The sequence below is a fragment of the Nematolebias whitei genome, chromosome 7, assembly GCF_014905685.2.
Source record: "Nematolebias whitei isolate Nwh7 chromosome 7, NemWhi1, whole genome shotgun sequence".
Classification (NCBI taxonomy): domain Eukaryota; kingdom Metazoa; phylum Chordata; class Actinopteri; order Cyprinodontiformes; family Rivulidae; genus Nematolebias; species Nematolebias whitei.
The window spans coordinates 20,586,577-20,607,013 of NC_056504.1; the positions used below are offsets into that span (position 1 = coordinate 20,586,577).

A 20,437-nucleotide genomic window follows, 5' to 3' on the forward strand; every position below is an offset into this window, starting at 1 on the left:
TATATATATATATATATATATATATATATATATGTACAATGTAGGTGTTTTAAACCCTTCCCATACTCTTGCAATATTATAATTGTTTTTAAACTAGGGTGGCTGTGGCTGAGTGGTTAGAGCAGTCGTCCTCCAATACAAGAGTTGGGGGTTCGAATCCAACAGCAGTCACATGCTGAAGTGTCCCTGGGCAAAACACGGAACCCCTCATAGCCTCTGATGTGTGTGCTATCAGTATATGAATGTGATCTAAAGCACTGATTAGTCTCTTTAGAATGATTTGTTCAATTAGCTTTGTATAGATCTAGTAGAGTGTTGTATGAATGGGTAAATGAGGCACAGATTGTAGTGTAAAGCGCTTTGAATATCTTGAAATGACATAGAAAGGCGCTATATCAGTACAGTCCATTTACCAATCATTTAAACTCTAAATGTTGTAAAAGAGCTTTGAATGTCATAATTTCAGATCCCTGCCACCTCTGATCTTTGCCATCTGCACGCGTTCTTGGCCACGCCCACTTCGCCGCTCTGCATGGAGAACAGCTGATCAGCTGCAGCAGGAAAGTTATCCTGCAGTATGGGCTGCACAAAGGTGCAGCAGGTGCTAAATAGTTAAAAAATATATATTTCAAATAAAAATTTCATGCTGATCATGTGGCTCATCCATCAATCAGCCAATTGTGTGTCATGTCCAATCTTATTTTGAAAAATCGCAATAGAGTGAGTATGCGATAAACAAACCACGAAGTAGTGAGGGACTAGTGTATTCTGTTCAAAACTAAGAGTGAAACATCTTTTGACCTTGTCATGTTTCCTACATTAAATATTGTAGACATAAAAATTCCTGTGTGATTTCAGTATTTTGCTTTTAAGATCTGACTTAGATTTATGACAGTATGTGTTTCTGTCTCCTCTCATTGCCTTGGCAGTCAGGGAGTGACATTCACAGGTGTGTGATTACCATGGCAACCATAATGTGCCACTGGCAATATTTCTTTTTTATCTTCACCCTTCTTTAACAGTTCAAACATCACAATAAAAGCATTTTTTTAGCCTAGTTTATTACTGAATACATGTTGGAACATTACACACCCTTCATCTTTTTTTCTTCAAATATTTTTATTTGAATTACAGGAACCATCAGCTAAAATCCAGTCCTGTAAAAGAGCATGGGTTTATTAGATGCCCCTACCTGAAATAGTCATTTCCCTTTTCAGCCTGTTGTAGTAGAAGATAATAAGATTTTTGTTTGCTGCCCACAATCTTTGTCTTTGTGCTCCATCTGTGCATGATCACAAATCGGTCTGGGTTTGATCTTTTCTGTGCAAAGAGAAGGGCATGTTTGACTTGCATATCTTGTTCACTCTCTGAATATTCATTTAGGCCTGTCCTTTGAAGCTGCCCCTGTGTCTCCTTCTGTGAATGTAGCAGCTTTATTTATTTTGGCTCCTGCTAAGTGATCTTTAACCTAAAGGGGAACCGCAAAGAGAGGCCTGAGGGGCTTCTCCTCATGAATTATTTTTAGTTTAGTTTTTGTTTTCTGTTCTGGATCAAAAGAACACTCTAGAGAAATTAGCAGTAATTTGCAGTTAAGCAAATGATTGTTTTATGCTTTGTATTTTTAAAACATTTGCAAATTCAGTTTTTAGGCTAAAACAATGCACGAAAGCTCCTGTGCTACAATGGCAGTAATTGGCAATACAAAAAAAAAGGCTTACTTTCTACATTTAATCTTGCTACAGACCTGTTTTTGTACCACTGAGCTTCTGTATCCCATAAAATCAATGCCCTGGATGATTTTCTGAAGACCGTTCAGCCAGCCGTGTGAAACATCTCATTATGCCTCTGGTCTCTGCGGTGCTCTGCAGCTCACACTGCACTATGTAGTCAAACGAGTTTTATACATAGAACTAAAGCAGGTGCACCATAGTTCAAAAGCACTAGAGGGGAAACAAACACAACCAACATGCCTTATCCTGCCTTCAAGTGTCCCCGTGTCCCAGTGGATATCTGCTGTGCTATCATTCTGTGCTCAGCTCCACATGCACATAAGCATGCACAGACACACACACACAGAGCCAAATCTGAAGTCTGAGCCCCAAACTGTGATCACTACTACCACTTTCAGCCAGCAGGAGAATGAGCTCCTGCTGGGATAAATGACTAAGCACGAAGGGAACGACAGCTTTACATAATTGCTGGTCTACTAACAAGTGGCATGGTTTGATTAGACAGCTGGAAAAAAAAACATGCATGTCAATAAAACCTGTAGCAGAACTTAAAAAACTTGTAGTGATGTTCTATCAAACAGCTATCAGTAGTTAGTACCTTATCAGTTGTGATATCAGTCATAGAGCACGGCGTATGGAGAAAAGAATTTTTTTTTTTTTTTTCCCAGGCTAGGCTAATGACTAGCTAAATGATGGTCTTTCTTTATTGCCTCTTTCAGGTGTACATAACTCGTTTTTAAACATGTCATGTTGGTGTGAAAGAATGCTGCATTTGCTAGTAAAAATTACTACATTTGCATGACACTTGTTTCTGTATCCTGATTTCACATCATTCTTTCACACTTTGATAACATATTTGTGAACAAATTGTTTTATGAGGCTGAAAAGCAAAATAAACCGAGCCTTTAGCTATTAGCCAGGGGGCATACTTTTGCCCTTCTTTTCAGAATCTGTGCTCTGTGACTGATGTCTATTGTATGATTGATGTTTGTTTGGCGGGACATCAATTCAAAAAGACCAGACTGTGGCAGCACGTTATGTCAGATTGTTGAAGTTGGTTGATCCGACTAAGTTAAGTCCTCTGGATGATTTTTTTTAATTTTGTCTTTCATCCAAGGGACTTCATCAGTTTGATCAGCCACAACAAACTCAGTCCCACAAGCAGCACACTCATATACTACCCTTTTCCATGAGTAACGGTAGGTAGAACCGGTCACTTTTGTCAGCACCCTTTTCTCTGTGGTACCAAGCAAGCCAAGCCGGCAACAAAACTTGACATCAGAACACTGTCGGTCACTGATTGGTCAGGGGATGGAGTCACTGGATCTTTCAGAAACTTTTCAAAACCCTGATCTGCCATTTGCAATTTCTCAGAACTCGGAGCAGCGGCTGGAGCTATTTTAAAGATTTTAAAAACAATAATGACAACACCGTGGTCTAATGCTGATTTGGGGCTTGGGATCCCGGCATTGCATGCTTTGTGGGCTCCGAACTCCGATCCCGGCAGATGGGTTTGGCGCACGGAGGGTGGAAATGATTTTTTTTTAAACATTTTATGTAATGTATTTTTTTTTTTATCTGTGAAGATTACAAAAAAAATAAAATAAACAGTGCTGGCTTTATCGTGAAATCCTGTTTTCACTTTAATGACTGTGTTAACTCAGCTGAAAATCATAAAAAGACACAAATTATTGGATCTCTCAGGAACATTTCCTTTGAACATGTTTAAAGAAGAGATACAGCCTTTAGTTCAGCTTTATTTTAATCCACAGATGTACAAATCACAAAACAAGAATTAAACGTTAAAGCAAAGCTAAAAAAAAAAATCTGAACAAGAAACAAAACCACACATCTAAATTGAACAACAAAAGTAGTAGTAGTAGTACAACAAATGATGAAGAAAATGTATAAAAATTTAAATATATTTGTTTTTGTGGAATCTGCTTCTTCAGATATTTAATGGTGAACTAAAGTTCATTAAAAGTTTATTAGCAGGATATACATATATATATACATATATATATATATATATATATATATATATATATATGTCTATATATATTCCTCACCAGGAAGGCGTCCAGGAGGCATCCTAACCCAATGCCCGAGCCACCTCAACTGGCTCCCCTTGATGTGAAGAAGCAGCGGCTCTACTCTGAGTACCTCCCGGGTGATTGAGCTTCTCACCCTATCTCTAAGGAAGAGCCCAGACACCCTGCGGAGAAAATGTTGGTCACATACTGTAACCCTAAGATTCTATGCGTATAGGCGCAGCCCTTTAAGGCTATCACTAATGGGTTTATCCCTTCGTGCGCAGCACAGCACTGAAAACTTTAAGCCCCCAGTATACTGCTGCGTATGTCCGTTCACGTGTACGTACGCTTGTACCATACGCAGAGGGTTCAGACTTCTTACTCCAGCATACACCCTGAGCAGCTGCAGAGCAGCTTCACAGACAAGGGGCGTTTACCTTCGGGACAAAGTGAGGTCACTGAATGGTCATTTGCTGACACGCCTACTGGATTGATTGACAGGTCGGAAAAAAGAAAAAAAAAACGAATGCTGGCAGCCTCAGTCGCAGCGGTGTTCTGTGTTTATGTTGTTGTGGAGCTGTGGAGCTAGTGGACGTGACACCGGTCTGTGTCTCCATACACCTTTTAGGAAACGCTTCATCTGCGGGTTATTAAAAACTGTTCTGTCACCGAAGCCCTCGTGATAAGAAGAAAGATCACTTGCCTCTTGGCAAAAAAAAAACAAAAGAAAAGGCCAGATCAGGGATGAAGAAGGGGAATTTAATACATTAGTGTCGCATACAAAACAGTCCGTCGCTGGGCAGTTTATTGTGTGACACCGTATATGCGTATGCGGTCGTAAAAATTTGAGCTTTGTACGGACATGCCCTGGGGGGTACGCTTGTAGCTCTGCATACGTACGTGCGTACCTCTGCGTATGGATGTACGTGGGAGTATACTGGAGGCTTTAGTCCACGCCCACCTGCTGTGTGGGCCTCACCCCTGGTCCGTATAAATTATGGTGAGACTGGGTAATCGGCTCCCAAATAGCTTTTTCTTCAGCCATTTAGGAACCAGTGAGGCCCAGAGCTTAAAGGGCTGTGCCTATACTAATAGAATCTGGGGTTACATTCTATTTTGTATAGGCTTCGCCCTTTAAGGCTATCGCTAGTGGGTTACAGGCGAAGCAGGATGAGTCTATGCCTCACTGGGTCCATGCAGACACAATATGAAGCGCCCGCTTGCCCCAACAAAAAACATTCCATCAACTCAGCCTTCTGTGTGCGCGTAATTACGCGTTCCATGCACAGGAGCGCCCCAGAGCGAAAAGGTTTCCAATGGGTAAAAAAGGTGAGTCTGAAAGCAGTCCTGCTGCTGAGAATGGAAAAGAACAGAGGTTACAAACTGTAACCGTGTAACAATGAGCAGAGCAGATCAACAGCTCTTCAATATGAACTGATTAATAACAAATGAATTGATTAGTAATCAAATAAACTGATTGGTAACAGTAGTCATGAACTCATTAGTAACAATAAAAACAGCAGTCATGAACTTGTGACTGATAGTAAATGTCTCATACTGTAGATGCGAATAAATGAACAAGGCGATGCCCAAGCGTCCGCCGTACAAATGTCCTCCACTGTCATTCCTCCATGCAAAGCTGCAGAGGATGAAATTCCTCTGGTAGAATGAGATCTGAGTTTCTCTGGAGGCTCCAATCCTGATGCCCTGTAAGCTTCAGAAATAGCCTCACACAGCCAGTGTGATAGGCGTTGAGTGGATAACGGGCGACCTGCAGAGGTGTCCCTATAATGCACAAACAAACGCTGAGTCTGACGCAGTGTGGCCATGCGTGCTATGTAACTGCCATCAGCTTGAATCCTGAGGCATGACAGGGCAGCAGAGAGCGCAGATAAATCGCTCACTCTTTGCCAACAGCAGGGCTTTTTTAAGCGACAGGAATTTAAGTGACACCTAACCTAAAGGCTCGAAAGGAGCTTTGATCAGAGCTTGCAGAACCATTGTTAGGTCCCACTGTGGAGCTAGTGGACGTGACACCGGTCTGTGTCTCCGTAAACCTTTTAGGAAACGACAGGGACCTAACAGCCCGTATCAAAGGGCCTGGTACCCCATACTCCCAGAGTACCCCCCACAGGGTTTCACGAGGGATGTGGTCGAACGCCTTCTCCAAGTCTACAAAGCACATGTAGACCGGTTGGGCAAACTCCCACGCACCCTCCAGGAACTTGCTGAGAGTGTAGAGCAGGTACAATGTTCCACAACCAGGACAAAAAACGCACTGCTTCTCCTGAATCCGAGGTTTGACTATCCGACGAACCCTCCTCTCCAGAACGCCCGGATAGACCTTACCAGGGAGGCTTAAGAGTGTGATCCCCCTGTAGTTGGAACACACTCTACGGTCCACCTTTTTGAGTAGGGGAACCACCACCCTGGTCTGCCAATCCAGGGAAACTTTTCCCTGATGTCCACACAATATTGTAGAGTTGCGTAAGCCAATACAACCCTACAACATCCAGAGCCTTAAGGAACTCCGGGCAAATCTCATCCACCCCTGGGGCTGTGCCACCGAGGAGCTTTTTAACCACCTCAGTGACCTCAGCACCAGAAATTGGAGGGCCCAACCCAGAGTCCCCAGGCTCCTCTTCCTCAGTGAAAGACGTGCCTCTGGGATTGAGGATGTCTTCAAAGTATTCCACCCACCAACCCAACATGACATCCCGAGATGAGGTCAGCAGCACACCACCCCCACTATAAACAGTGTTGGTGGTGTACCACTTTTCCTCCTGAGACGCCGGATGGTGGACCAGAATCACCTCGAAGCAGTGCAGACGTCATTCTCCATGGCCTCTCCAATCTCCTCCCATGCCTGAGTTTTTGCCTCAGCAACCACCCGAGTCGCATGTCGCTTGGACTGCCGGTACCCATCAGCTGTTTCCAGGGTCCCACAGGCCAAAAAGGCCAGATGGGACTCCTTCTTCAGCCTGACAGCATCCTTCACCCCCGATGTCCACCACTGGGTTCAAGGGTTACCACTGCGACAGGCACTGACAATCTTGCGGCCGCAGCTCTGGTAAGCTACCTCGACAATAGAGGCATGGAACATGGCCCACTCGGACTCAATGTCCCCTACCTCTCCCGGAACATGTTCAAAGTTCTCCCGGAGGTGGGAGTTCAAGCTCCGTCTCAAAGGAGACTCTGCCAGACGTTCCCAAGAAACCCTCACAATACATTTGGGCCTGCCAAGTCTGACCGGCATTCTCCCCCACCATCGGAGCCAACTCACCACCAGTTAGTGATCAGTGGACAGCTCCGCCCCTCTCTTCACCTGAGTGTCCAAGCCATGTGGCCTCAGATCAGATGAGACAACAACAAAGTCGATCATCGAACTGCGGCCTAGGGTGTCCTAGTGCCAAGAGCACATATGGACACCCTTATGCTTGAACATGGTGCTTGTTATGGACAATCCATGATGAGCATAGAAGTCCAACAACAGAACATCACTCGGGCTCAGATCAGGGGGGCCGTTCCTTCCATCCACACCCCTCCAGGTCTCACTGCCATTGCCCACATGAGCATTGAAGTCCTCCAGCAGAACAAGGGAGTACGCAGGAGGTGTACTTTCCAATGCCCCCTCAAAGGACTCCAAAAAGGGTGGATAATCTGAACTGCCATTTGGTGCATAACAGTTAGAACCCGTCCCCCCACACGTAGGCGGAGGGAGGCTACCCTCTCATTCACTGGGGTGAACTCCAACACACAGGCACCTAGTTGGAGGGCAATAAGTACGCCCACTCCTGCTCGGCACCTCTCACCAGGGGCAACTTCAGAGTGGTAGAGTGTCCAACCCCTCTCAAGGAAACTGGTTCCAGAGCCAGAGCCATGCGTAGAGGTGAGTCTGACTATTTCTAGCCGGAACCTCTCAACCTCACACACCAGCTCAGGCTCCTTCCCCACTAGTGAGGTGACATTCCATGTCCCAATAGCCAGCTTCTGTAGCCAAGGATCAGACCACCAGGGTCACCGCCCTCGGCCACCACCCATCCCACATTGCATATATATATATAAACTGGAGCCGGTACCGAAAGCATAATGGAAACACAATGTGTATCGTACTGAGCCGAGTCAAACTGTGCTGTACCGGTACTAAAGGCACTAATGGAAAAGGGGCAATAGTGGGCCAACCAGTTTAATGGTGATAAGATTTCTGCACACGTTTCAACAAAAAAGAAACCACCCTGAAGACCTGACTTAACGTTATTGGATTTTTTACCTGGATTAATGAACATGAACTTTGATGTTGTTTGGTTGATGTTAAAAACATGAAGCTGCTGGTAAACAGTTAATATCCAACCTCACCTTCAGATGAGTCTGTGTGTATCAGGCCCCATCCAGTTCTTTGATCACAGCTGCAGAAATATGAACGGAGTCATGCATTATGAAAGGGTGACTAACTCACAGCATTCTTGTCTTCATTTATGGATCATGTATGATGCCAATTTTCACAAACTGTCCAACACCAGGTTGTAAAGTGAGGTTAGCTCTCATTTTAGGTACCACAGCACCACTTAGCTCTGCAATAAGAACAACAAAGTCCATGCTCAATAATCCAGGTATACAATCCAACATTTTTCAGTCATGTCATCTGGACAGTTTCTTTTTTTGTGCTGAAACGTTTCACCTTTGATCCGGAAGGCTTCATCAGCTCTGCAATAATTTTTCCAATTGCATTTCTGATTCCCTTGTAAAAAGTGCACTAAAGATGATGCGATGTTAAATGATGGAACAGACACTGTTGAAAGTGGATAATATAAATCGTGTATTTTATATTTAAAGACACTTGTTACCATTTCCTCCTTCTGCTGAGCATTTATCTCCATTGAAATGCCAGCTCCAACTAAATTGGACAATTGACCAGGTTAATTGAGTCTTAATTACATAATTTGTTCTACTGTAGCAGTTAGTCATTAATTAGCATTGCAACATAGTTTTAAATTGTCTATCGTTTTATTAAATTCTCAGTAATTGTCCTGGCCACAGCTTTTTGGAACTGTTTTCCTTTTTTGTGTGTTGCTAGAAATTACTTATTAGAAGCCCAACAAACCAGAAAAGTAAACCACTTAAAGTATTCTGTCTTGTCTGACTTCATGGAGACAGCGACTATAAGTTAAATACATTGAGGCAGTGTCACACATTTTCACAGTCCATTTATAATTTTTAAACATTCCTGAAGACTTAAATTTTAGGCTTCAGTCATTTGAATTTCAGGAACTTATTTTCACATTTTAAAATTTGTTGCTCACCAACTTAGTTTTCCTGTAGTTGCTACAACTCTGTTCATCACCCTTCTTAAATTCAGGCACCATCACACTTTTACTTTATTCTTCTATCTTCACACTCTCAAAATGTAATCCAATGGTTGAGTTTAAAACCTCACTACCATCAGTTCCATACCTCCACTGTTATGTATGTCATCAGGTCCAACTGCCTTGCCCTTCTTAATCTTCTTCAAATATTCCTGAACGTCTTCCTCACTAATCTTTCCCACTTTCTGGTACACATATTTGATGACCTCCACTCATCTTTTCTTTTCATTCTCTTCATTCATTACCTCCTCAAACTATCCCTTTCATCTTGTAATCAATCTCTCTCTTGCTTTTTAGAATCTTACCATTTCTGTCTTTCAGAAGAAGAAAGAGAGTGCTATGTGTTCTCATCATTGTATGTTTCAATTCAATTCAGTTTATTTATATAGCGCCAAATCACAACAAAGTTCTCTCAGGGCACTTTACAGGAACATTCACATACATAGAGAAGCCAACTGTCGTATTCTGCTGTACGAAGTGTTGAACCCAATTGCAGGAGGATGACAGGAGGCACATGGAAAAACTTTAAAAAATTATTTTTACAAAAACAAAAAACAGAAGCTGACAGGACAGCATACTCACAAGGAACCAGGACACAAGACGGAAGGCAGAAACACACCATGAGGACAATCCCAAGACAAAGACAAGACGAAGAGTAACTGAATATATACACAGACACTGACTGGGACAACGACAGACACCTGCGGTGATTACATGAGACACAGGTGAGACAGGGGCTGAGCTCAAGGAGGGGAAACACTAAGAGCTGGAAACATGAGGAAACAGACAGAGACAGGACCAAAACCCCAAACCAATTAGTAAAGTTCACTTTAAAAGAGTTAATAAGATTATAATTTTAAATTAAAAAAGTTAATTAGTTCATAATAATACAATAACAATACCTCTTCTTGCACGGTCATCATTTCTGTTATAAGGTGGTCGAATATCTTCTCTCGCTCATCATCATCAGGGCAGGGCTTTAAATCTGGGGTTGGGCTTGTTGACGATCAGTTTTAGCTTTTTCATAAAGTGCTGCTACAACTTTTTGGTTGAAGTGTTGACATGATGGAATGCCGTAGGCAACGGGGCTCAAGAACTTTAATCATATGCTTAAAACTGGCGCATCAACAACAACATTCGGACATAGATCCAGAGCTTTAAAAACTCCTACAGCTTGTGTTATTGCTTTGGACCATTCTGAATTACCTGATCAAGTGCGTTAACAAGTTAGGCGTGTTGCTTGCTGCAGAACCAATCTCCGTGAAACAACGTTGACACACAGCTTTGGATTTGCACTTGTCTCTTCCCACTGGTGAGTTTTAACACGAAAGCCATAATATTCCCAAACAGGAGACCGCAACAAGATGAAAGGGTCTCTTGCTAGGCTTCTAATGCTACGTGTGCTGCAAGACTATGCAACAATTAATAGTGCCGTGCTGAAACACCCTTAGGAACTTTAGTTCCGCTGTGCATAATCTCTCGTTAATAAATTTAATGAGTGTAAACAAAAAAAAAAACTAAATTATACACACGTGGACCGAACCGAACATGCTATACCAAAACGGTTCAATACACCCACATGTACCGTTACACCACTAATATATATATATACACACAGAATATTATTTAATTTACTATTTTAATATTGGAGTTTGTTTAAGACAGCAGCAATCCAGTTTGGTTTTGATTGCATTCAGAGTAGTCATTAGCTCATCAGTCTTGTCAAAATGTATCTCTGTCCCCACCTGTAATTTTAAAAAAGCTATCTACAACAAGTAAAATGATTATTGTTCATAACCTTTCTACAGAACCCCAATTCAAAAGATTTGAACTATTCCTTTTTGATAAGGCCACAAAGAATACTTTGCAAGTTAGCACTTAGCATGATGCAATTCAGTCAATATATTTATTACTGATATGATCAATAATTTATTGTTGCTCCACAATTATTTCAGTTATTTTTGTCAGCCTTCTCCAACCTTTTTTATTTTAGGTAAATTAATCATTTATTTATTTATTCACAGATCTGATATTTTCTTGGATCTTCAATGAGTTCCCAACATTTGTGAAGCAGGACACGCAACGCTTCATCTCACAGGAGAGGGGGAATTTGTACATCGCTAAAGTGGAACCTTCAGATGTTGGCAATTACACCTGCGTTGTGACCAACACCGTCACAAAAACACGTGTCCAGGGCCCTCCAACTCCACTAGTGCTCCGTAGTGACGGTAAGTTAAAACACAGCACTGAAATGACATTTCAAAACATCAGAAATTATCTGATTTGTGATGTGTTCCCTTTAAAAGTTCAGTATTTCAGGGAATATTTGTGCATTTTGACAGAACCTGCTAAATATTTTATCATTAGGACTGTTGCAACGTGAGCTGTTGCGGGCCCACCGAGCTGCTACAGCTAGATGTTGCTAGCTGTGGGCCACAGGCCTCATCTCGGACCCCAAGCCCGCCTCCAGCTCACGCGGCTCCTGGCTCGGACTCCCTCAGAAGTAGTAACTCGCATATTCTCAATAAATCAAGGAAACGTGTATTCAGTTTTACCAATTGGCTTAAATCAAGGCAGGAGAAGATTACAGTTTTACAGCACTGGCCTCTCCAATACAATTCGATGCGAGATCTTGGACTGAAAGGGCCAAATGACAGGTTGCCTTCCAACTATATTGGGCATAGGCTCCACCTTCTTCCGGGAGCACAGCCTATCAAGTGGATAGAGGGACGGAATAAGTGTGATCTCATGGGATCTTATGTGGTCTGAGGTGTCAGGAAAAAGGATACGGTGCAGAAAAAGCCTTTTTACTTGGTGTGGCGAGCCAATAAAGAAATAACAAATAAATAAAAACTCCATTCCTTGACAGATATAAAATCCCTGGGAGACTCTTTTAGAGTTGCTGGCCCCATTTAAACCAGTCAGAACCGGGTCATAATCTCATTACAGTCCGTCTCTGAGCAGATAAAAAACCCAGGGTCAGTCTAAATTTACGTCATTAATTTACCCTGTGTTCACATAAACATTTTAAAAATGGTAAGAAGTGTCCAATAGGAATGTGCGATATGGCATAAAATTCATATCACGATATGTTTTGTGAAGGGTGGCGATAACAATATATATCACAATATGTTTTGGGTATAAAACTTGATAGGAATTTTTCAAAAAGCATAGGGTGTCCTTTTGCTATCATATATTTTGAATTAAGAAAATTACACTACTAGGTCCAGGTCCAAGCATGCATCAGGATACTAGGTCCAGAGTTTTTAAATAATAAACAAATCAAGTATTAGGCTTCTTGCTTGTAGTGCAAAACAGTGCAAAATATATCAAATGTAGTTTTAGCCATATGCTTTAAACAAAAGAATATGTTGTTAACAGTTTCCAGTGTTACTTAAGAAATGAACAGCAACAGAGCAGCATTTTACACTGAAACACTTCATCCTCCAAACCTCTAGTTGACGACTCCTTCCACATTAATGGAGAGCTGACACAAAATGAGTCTGTGGCTTTGACCAGAGGGTCTCGCAGTAAAATCACACAACACAGCGTTCTTTTCACAGATCAGAGAGCAGGTTTCTCTAAAGCTGACCAACGCTTACTTTAACTTTCGATGGAAAAAACAACAAAACTTTCTACGGAACACAGCATTTTGCGCATGCGTCAGAATATAGCAACTCTACGGCAAGCCGGCTGTAGTTAGCTTGTAGCTTCGCTACTTAGCTCTCGAAGAAAAGACTTTAACGCCACTTGCGCACAGTTTTCAACTAAAAAAAAGTAACGATTAAACCTTACAGCTCTGATTTTACACTTGAACACCACTTGCGCACAGTTTTCAACTAAAAAAAGTAACGATTAAACTGACAACTCTGATTTTACTTCAGGCACAGCATTACTGCGGTTAGCCGGTAGTAGACAGATCTCTATCGTAGGCTAAATTTCTATCGTTTCTACCGTGTACCGTTTATATTGTGCATTCCTAGTGTCCAAAATACATTTTTTCATGGTAATTACCTCCACAAAGGATGTTAAGTTTTCTGTAGCAGTAGACTGTGCACAAGGTTACTCAAAAATGTACAAATTAATTTAAAAAAAAAATTGAGGAAATATTGAGGTTGTCACTGTTATGGCTACCAAGGGCACACCATATTATAAGGAGGACATGTGACTCAAACATGAGGGTTCAACATTCACTTTATTAAAAATAGCTTTCTGTGGGGGGAAAAAAGAAGATGAGGGACCCCCAGTTCCCATGTCCACCAAAAAACCCAAAACCCCAAAGTATCAACTCAGAGAAGGATCTGGTGAGCCGGTCAAACAGAACAAAACAGGGCAGTCAAAGTTGCTGCAGGTTCTGGACTAAAACTAGAAAGAAAAAAAAAACTAAAAAACACCTACCGTAAAAGAAAGAAGCGATAACAGGACAACTGGTCCCACCAGGCCAAAATTATTACAAAAACATATACAAAAAATTAACAAAAATTACCATCTCGCTGAGGCCGGGGGCTGCAGCCTACAGCTCCTGGTGAGAAAGAGTGAGATGAAAAACAAAGTCCAAAAAAATCAAAAACAAGGGCAGCCAGAGAGCAGTCCAAACAAAATGATCCCAAAAAGAGAAAGAGCGTCTGAGAGTGGGGAAAGCTCCCGAAGGCCAGTCTGTCCGTGTACATTCAGGCAGTTCCATTTTTTTGTTTGAAACAAAAAATGAAAAAACAAAAACACAATAATTTTTTCGTTTATTAAACCAAAATGAAAAATCGGATCACAAAGTTCCGATGTTGTGCACAAAACGAAAATGGAAAACTCGGATAACGTGCACTCACTTTTGATTATCTTGATTTAATTTTTGACAAGTGGTCTGACCCCGGAAGTTCTCTCTGCTCTGCACCGTGTAGCTTGTTGCTTGTGTAAACATAGGGCTTAATTTGTAAATTAATTGATGCCAGAACAAAAACAGCAGTGGTCCGGCGGGGGTGGGGGATGGGGGGTGGTGGGAGGTCCATGAGTCCTCCCCCAGAAAATTTGGAATAAAAGAGATGCCATTTCCTGCATTTTGGTTTATTTTAACAAGTTGTTAAACATCTGTAAACATTTGATTAAATTGATTAAAAACAGGTCTCTTGTGAATGACGAGCCTCAATGAGACTAACAACCTGTATAAATAAAGGTTGAAATTAAATTACTATTTTAGAGAGCAACAATAATTAACAAGCCTGTGTGTGAATGGAGGTCCTATTCTGGCAAGTGTCCTAATCCCCAACCCTCCCCCAGCCACCCACACACTGTCCGACCCGAATTCTGCTGAATTCAGTCCTGCGCGCTGTTCTGCTCCAGTCTCAATAGCCTTCACGTGCGTCAATTCTCAGTTGTCCAGCTAAGGACAATCCATCCATCCATTTATTTTAGATAATAAACTGGACGGTCTTTTCAACATTTTGATCACTGTTATTTTGACTTATTAGTGCCGTTGTTTTGATACATGATGTAATGTTACTACACATCAAACATGTCACTCTTTTTTTTTTTACTGTAAGCTTATTTATTATGTCTGAAATGTTATTCACCCCAGTAATGTAAGCAGGAGTTCTGACACAGCAGTTGTGCATGCGTCCTGCAGAGCTGTCTGGAGACGCTGTGCATAAAACAACCAGGGTACACAGCTGAAGGTGGATGAAGACGCTCCCACTGGACATGCAGTCTGCGTCTCTGCTGGCATGTGGTGCGGCCAGAACATCTACTCCACAGAATGGGCAAAATCTCCTCTAGTTGTATTTTTAATAAATAATCTAAAAAAAAAATGTGCAATGACTTTGGACTTTTAGAGGCGGAGGTTTGAGTTGTCGGATCCGAGCGATCAAAATGAGAGTTCCCAGATCTTGTTCCGGCAGGATCCGGCTGAAATTAACCACCGTGTACACACGTCTAAAACAGCGTTGTATTAATTTTGAATTATTTAGATTTTTATCTACGGAAAACCTTATATCCTGACTTTTTTTTTTTTTTGTATGTTGATTAAAAACGCATAAGAACAGAGAAAAGTCAGAGAGATGGTAGTTTGCTGAATCCAGAAGTAAGCCCATTTTGAACCATCTGCTCTCCATGGTAATTGATGTTGGCCCTGTCACCTAATCTGAAGCGGTTTTGGATAACTCAGGGCTGTTTCAGAACATATCTACACACATTGGGTATGTTTACATGGACATAAGTAACCGGATCAAATGGCCGGTCGGAATAAAAGCGTGTCATGTAAACATCTGTTCGGGTTATTTTTTATGTATTTGGCACGATCCGATATAATTTGTGATCAAAACGAAAAGGGTGGTTTACGCCGATCCGTAACCCGATCGGTGCGCATGTAAACACTTGATCTGTTCGTTTTTATCTGATCGTAAAAAACTGACCTGACTGCGCATGTGCGACTTTGCCATTTCCGCCTGGCTAATGCTAATAATTTACTTCCGGGAAGATGGCGCCGGTGCTGGTGGCTTGCCGTTCACCTCTGTCTGTTCTGATTGGTTTTTTTTCTGTTTTTGTCATTTTTCTTCGGTGACATAAACGCACTGCTTGTTTATGATCGCCAACAACTTTTAAATATACAGTTATCTACTGCAAACCCCGCCTTGTTTGACCACTTTGATCAGGGCTCTGGACCCCCACCCCCTCTGCTTGTTGATGTCCCGGTTTACCTGAAGCGCGCGCCGTTTCTGCCCGCCCGAAAACATCGCTCCAGGCGCCGTGGGAGACGTGCCGGCCGTCTTGTGAGGATTAAAGCCAGCATCAAGTTCTCTGCTGCTTCGTCATCTGCTACTGACCAGCAGACGTTAAACTGTCCATCCGGATGCTTCGCTGACCCACTCAACTCCAGCTCGCTCCAGGTGCCCGGGCGCGTGGCTACGGTGGTTTTGGCTGTCTCCAGAGGAACTTAACCAACTCAGGTCCTTCTGCTGCATCATCTTCTGCCGACCATCTGCTGGATATTCGCCTGTCCGGGTGCTTTGTTGATCCTGCTGGGTCCTGCCTGATCCCCGTAGTCGAGCCTGGCTCGCGTCGCGGGCGTGCGCACAGCTGCGACGTCTCTGGTCCTTGGAGGCGCGGTTCAAACTCCAGAACTCTGAAACAGCTGATCTGTGCTCCGAGCACAGCTTTACCTTCATCTACTGGTTCTACAAAGATTGTTCTGCTGAATGTGAGGTCACTGGCAAATAAAACTTTTATCTTAAATGATTATTTCTGCTCCAATGGACTGGACTTCTTGTTTGTTACTGAGACCTGGCTCGTCCTTGGTGAGTTAAGTGTTTTTTCTGAACTGTTGCTGGTGAATTGTGCCTTTTTTAATGCTCCAAGGACTTCTGGTAGGGGTGGTGGAATATTAACGGTTTTTAAAAAGCTCTGGAACTGCAGACAGCTACAGGCTGTAACTTTTCAGAGTTTTGAACTGCTGTATTTTGAGCTGGGCCGCTCCAACCCAACACTGTGCAGCCTGATCTACAGACCACCCTCATACAACAAAAACTTCATAAGTGAATTTTCTGACTTTCTGACTGGAATACTGCTCAATTACGACAGGGTCTTGATTCTGGGCGACTTTAATGTGCACGTTTGCTGTCCTGACAAGCCTTTGGTGCAGGAGTTTCTAAATCTGATCCAATCTTTCAACCTTGTGCAAAATATTGTTGGTCCAACTCATCAACAGGGCCATACACTTGATTTAGTTCTGTCTCACGGTTTATCTGTAGTTAATATGGAAACTGGGGATGCTATTGTTTCAGATCACAAACCCATTTCATTCCAAACCTCTGTTATTCATGAGTCTAAATCCCCAGCCAGGAGTTGTCGGATATTTAACTCTTCAACCGCTGCTCTTTTTTCCTCTGCATTCATTACTGATGCTGCTTCAGTCCCTGAAACCTCTGCCTGTATTAATACGCAGGAGCTGCTCAGTAGGCATGATGCGACCTGCTCTAAGATCTTAGACCTCGTGGCCCTGCTAAAAATCAGGCGACCAAAGCGGGCACCACACCGCTGGCTGAACGCGACCACTTGAGTGGCCAAACGTCTATGCAGGAGAGCTGAACGCAAGTGGAAAAAGGACAAATTACAGGTTTCTTTTATTATGTTAAAAACATGTTTGAAAGACTATCAGAGCATTGTTAAATCTGAAAAGAACAAATACTTCTCCCAAATCATTGCTTCAAACAGTCATAATCCCCGTGTTCTTTTTAATACCGTAAATTCCATTTTAAACGTGCCTCGGTCTGCCAGCATGGAGACCTTTGTTGACATCTGCAACAACTTTACCAGAAACTTTGCTGATAATTCAATTCAAAATTCAATTCAAAAATACTTTATTAATCCCAGAGGGAAATTATATGTTGGGTAACTCATCATCCTGGTTTCATTAATGAGTTGTTATAGATGCTGATGGCTGTGGGCAGGAAGGATCTCTTGTAGCAGTCTGTCCTACAACGGATTTGAAGAAGCCTCTGACTGAAGACACTTGGTTGTTGTATGACAGTCTGATGAAGAGGATGCTGAGGGTTGTCTATAATGTTCTTCATTTTATGAAGAATCCTTCTTTGAACAATCATCTCCAAAGGTTCTAGAGGAGTCCCCAGAACTGAGCCAGCCTTCTTTATGAGCTTGTTGATCTTTTTTTAAGTCACTTGCTCTGGTGCTGCTCCCCCAGCAGATGATGGCAGAAGAGATAGCACTCTCTACAACAGACTTATAGAAGATATGCAGCATCTTGCTGCAAACGTTGAAGGACTTCAGCTTCCTCAAGAAGTACAGTCTGCTCTGTCCCTTCTTGTAGATGGCTTCACTGTTGCATTTCCAGTCCAGTCTGTTGTCCAGGTGAACTGCAAGGTATTTATACTTCTCCACCACCTCCATTTCTTCTCCCATGATGAAAATAGGGTTGGATCTGTTCCTGATTCTCCTGAAATCTACAATCATCTCCTTTGTTTTGTTCACATTCAAGATGAGATTATTGTTTCCACACCATGCCACAAAGCGGTCCACCAGTTCCCTGTACTCAGCTTCTTGTCCATCTTTGATACACCCGACTACTGCAGAGTCATCAGAATATTTCTGCAGATGACAGGAGTCTGTTTTGTACTGGAAATCTGAGGTGTACAGAGTGAAAAGGAATGGTGAGAGTACAGTCCCCTGTGGTGCTCCTGAGCTACTGACCACCTGGTTAGACACACAACCCTTCAGTCAGTCCCTTCAAACTGTGGTCTGTCCGTCAGGTAGTCTTTGATCCAGGTGATTGTTGAGGCCTCCACCTGAGTCTTCTGGAGTTTCTGACAAAGCAAATCAGGCTGGATTGTGTTAAATGTACTGGAGAAATCAAAGAACATGACTCTCACAGTGCTGTCTGCCTTTTCTAGATGACAGTGAGTTTGCTGAAGCAGGTGTATGATGGCATCTTCAACTCCAAGTCCACGCTGATAAGCAAACTGCAGTGGGTCCTGATATGTGCTTGTTTGTCTAGTCAGGTGGGTCAGCAGAAGTCTCTCTAGGACCTTCATGATGTGGGATGTCAGGGCAACAGGTCTATAGTCATTGAGGACTGATGGGTGCGTTTTCTTTGGCACTGGAACAAGACAGGATGTTTTCCACAACACTGGAACCTTCTCCTGGGTCAGGCTAAGGTTGAAGAGGTGCTGCAGAACCCCACAGAGCTGCTCTGCACAGACCTTCAGGACTCTGGGACTGACACCATCTGGACCTGCAGCCTTATTCCGGTTCAGTCTCTCCAGCTGCTTCCTCACCTGACTTCTGGAGACGCAGAGGGGGGAGGCAAAGGAGGTATCAGCATCTTCTGATTTAGTTGAAGACCAATATGTAGAAGAAGGGTCCAGGGCACTAAGATTCATAACTGTCTGTGATTATCGTACCCACCACTGCACACTGTATTCCCTTGTTAACTGGACATCATTAACTTCACACAGACTCTCTCACTGGTACATTTTCATCTTTAAATCACTTCTTGGTCTGCTGCCTTCATACATCTCCTCCTACATGTCTCTGCGTGAGTGCAGCTACGGAGTGCGCTCTCAGGACATTATTACCTGCAGTGTTCCCTCAATGAGGACTGAACTAGGCAAAAGGGCCTTCTCCTATTCTGCTCCTGTTTCCTGGAATATCTTACAAAAATATTTGAAGCTCTCGACCTTGACCTCTCTAAGTGTCTTTAAGAATCTGTTGGACACCTGGCAGGGTCCAATGCTGACATGTTCCTGTTTTTAATTTTCTACATTTGTCTTGGAATCTAGCTGTTTTTTGTTTTGTTACCTTTTCCTTTTAGCCATCCTATTTGTTAAAAAAAAAAAACTGTAGTATGCTTTTTTATAACTGTTTATTGTTGTTGCTGTTGTCCATTGTTGTCATCTTTCTTTGTTGAAATCAATCAACATCCTTCTGATCCTCCTTCTGCTTGAAGCCTGTGATCTGTTTCATCCCTGACCACACCTCTCTGATATTGTTCTGTTGGAGCTTGCTCTCCAGCTTCTTCTTGTACACCTCCTTGCTGTTTCTTATCTTGACTTTAAGTTGCTTCTGTGTGCTCTTCAATAATTCCCTGTCTCCCTCCCTGAAGGCTCTTTTTTTCTGGTTTAGCAGTTCCTTCAGGTCAGTGGTAATCCAGGGTTTGTTATTGGGGAAGCATCTCACTGTTCTGGTGGGGATGGTGTTGTTTACACAGAAGTTTATATAGTCGGTCACACACTCAGTCATGGCATTGATGTCCTCTCCATGTGGCTGGCACAGTGCATCCCAGTCTGTAGCGTCAAAACAACCCCGCAGGGCTTCTTCAGCTTCCGTTGACCATTTTCTCACTATTCTCTTTATTGCAGGTTGCCTCTGAACAAGGGTGTATTATGAAATTCTTTATCAAAGGGTTCGTGAGCGATCGGCACCAGATATTCAGACAAGAGGAAAATGAAACACAAGGGACTGTAACTTGCTAGAATAATATTGTCATTTATTAATCTGCCACAAGAAAACAGCCAAGCAAAGTCATGTACACTCGTACACTCTTAACACACAAATTGATATGAGTATCTCTCACCGTGACAAGTGACCGGGAAGCCTTTCGATCCAATGACAGAACTCACATCACAACTGCATGGCACCGCGCGCTGGTCCACACAAGACTTCCACCTTGTCACAGTATTTGTGCTCCTTAAATATTCCTTCCCGACCGAATCGCGTGAGAGTAGATGAAAACAAGTTTGATGGTTACCAGAACAACGGATGAAGAGCTGGTGATTTATTACCAGTAAGGAGCATCGTGACCGCAAAGCGG

At 42.7% G+C, this 20,437-nt stretch overlaps 1 protein-coding gene across 1 annotated transcript in view; it reads left to right on the forward strand.

Annotated features, from left to right (window-relative positions):
* Window positions 1-11,298: 11,298 nt before the first annotated feature.
* LOC119411749 (contactin-4) overlaps window positions 11,299-20,437 on the forward strand; it is a 456,128-nt gene continuing 446,989 nt past the window's right edge. Inside the window, exon 1 of the mRNA XM_037678676.1 lies at window positions 11,299-11,354. The gene's annotated coding sequence lies outside the window, so the exon portion shown is untranslated. The remainder of the gene's footprint in view (window positions 11,355-20,437) is intronic.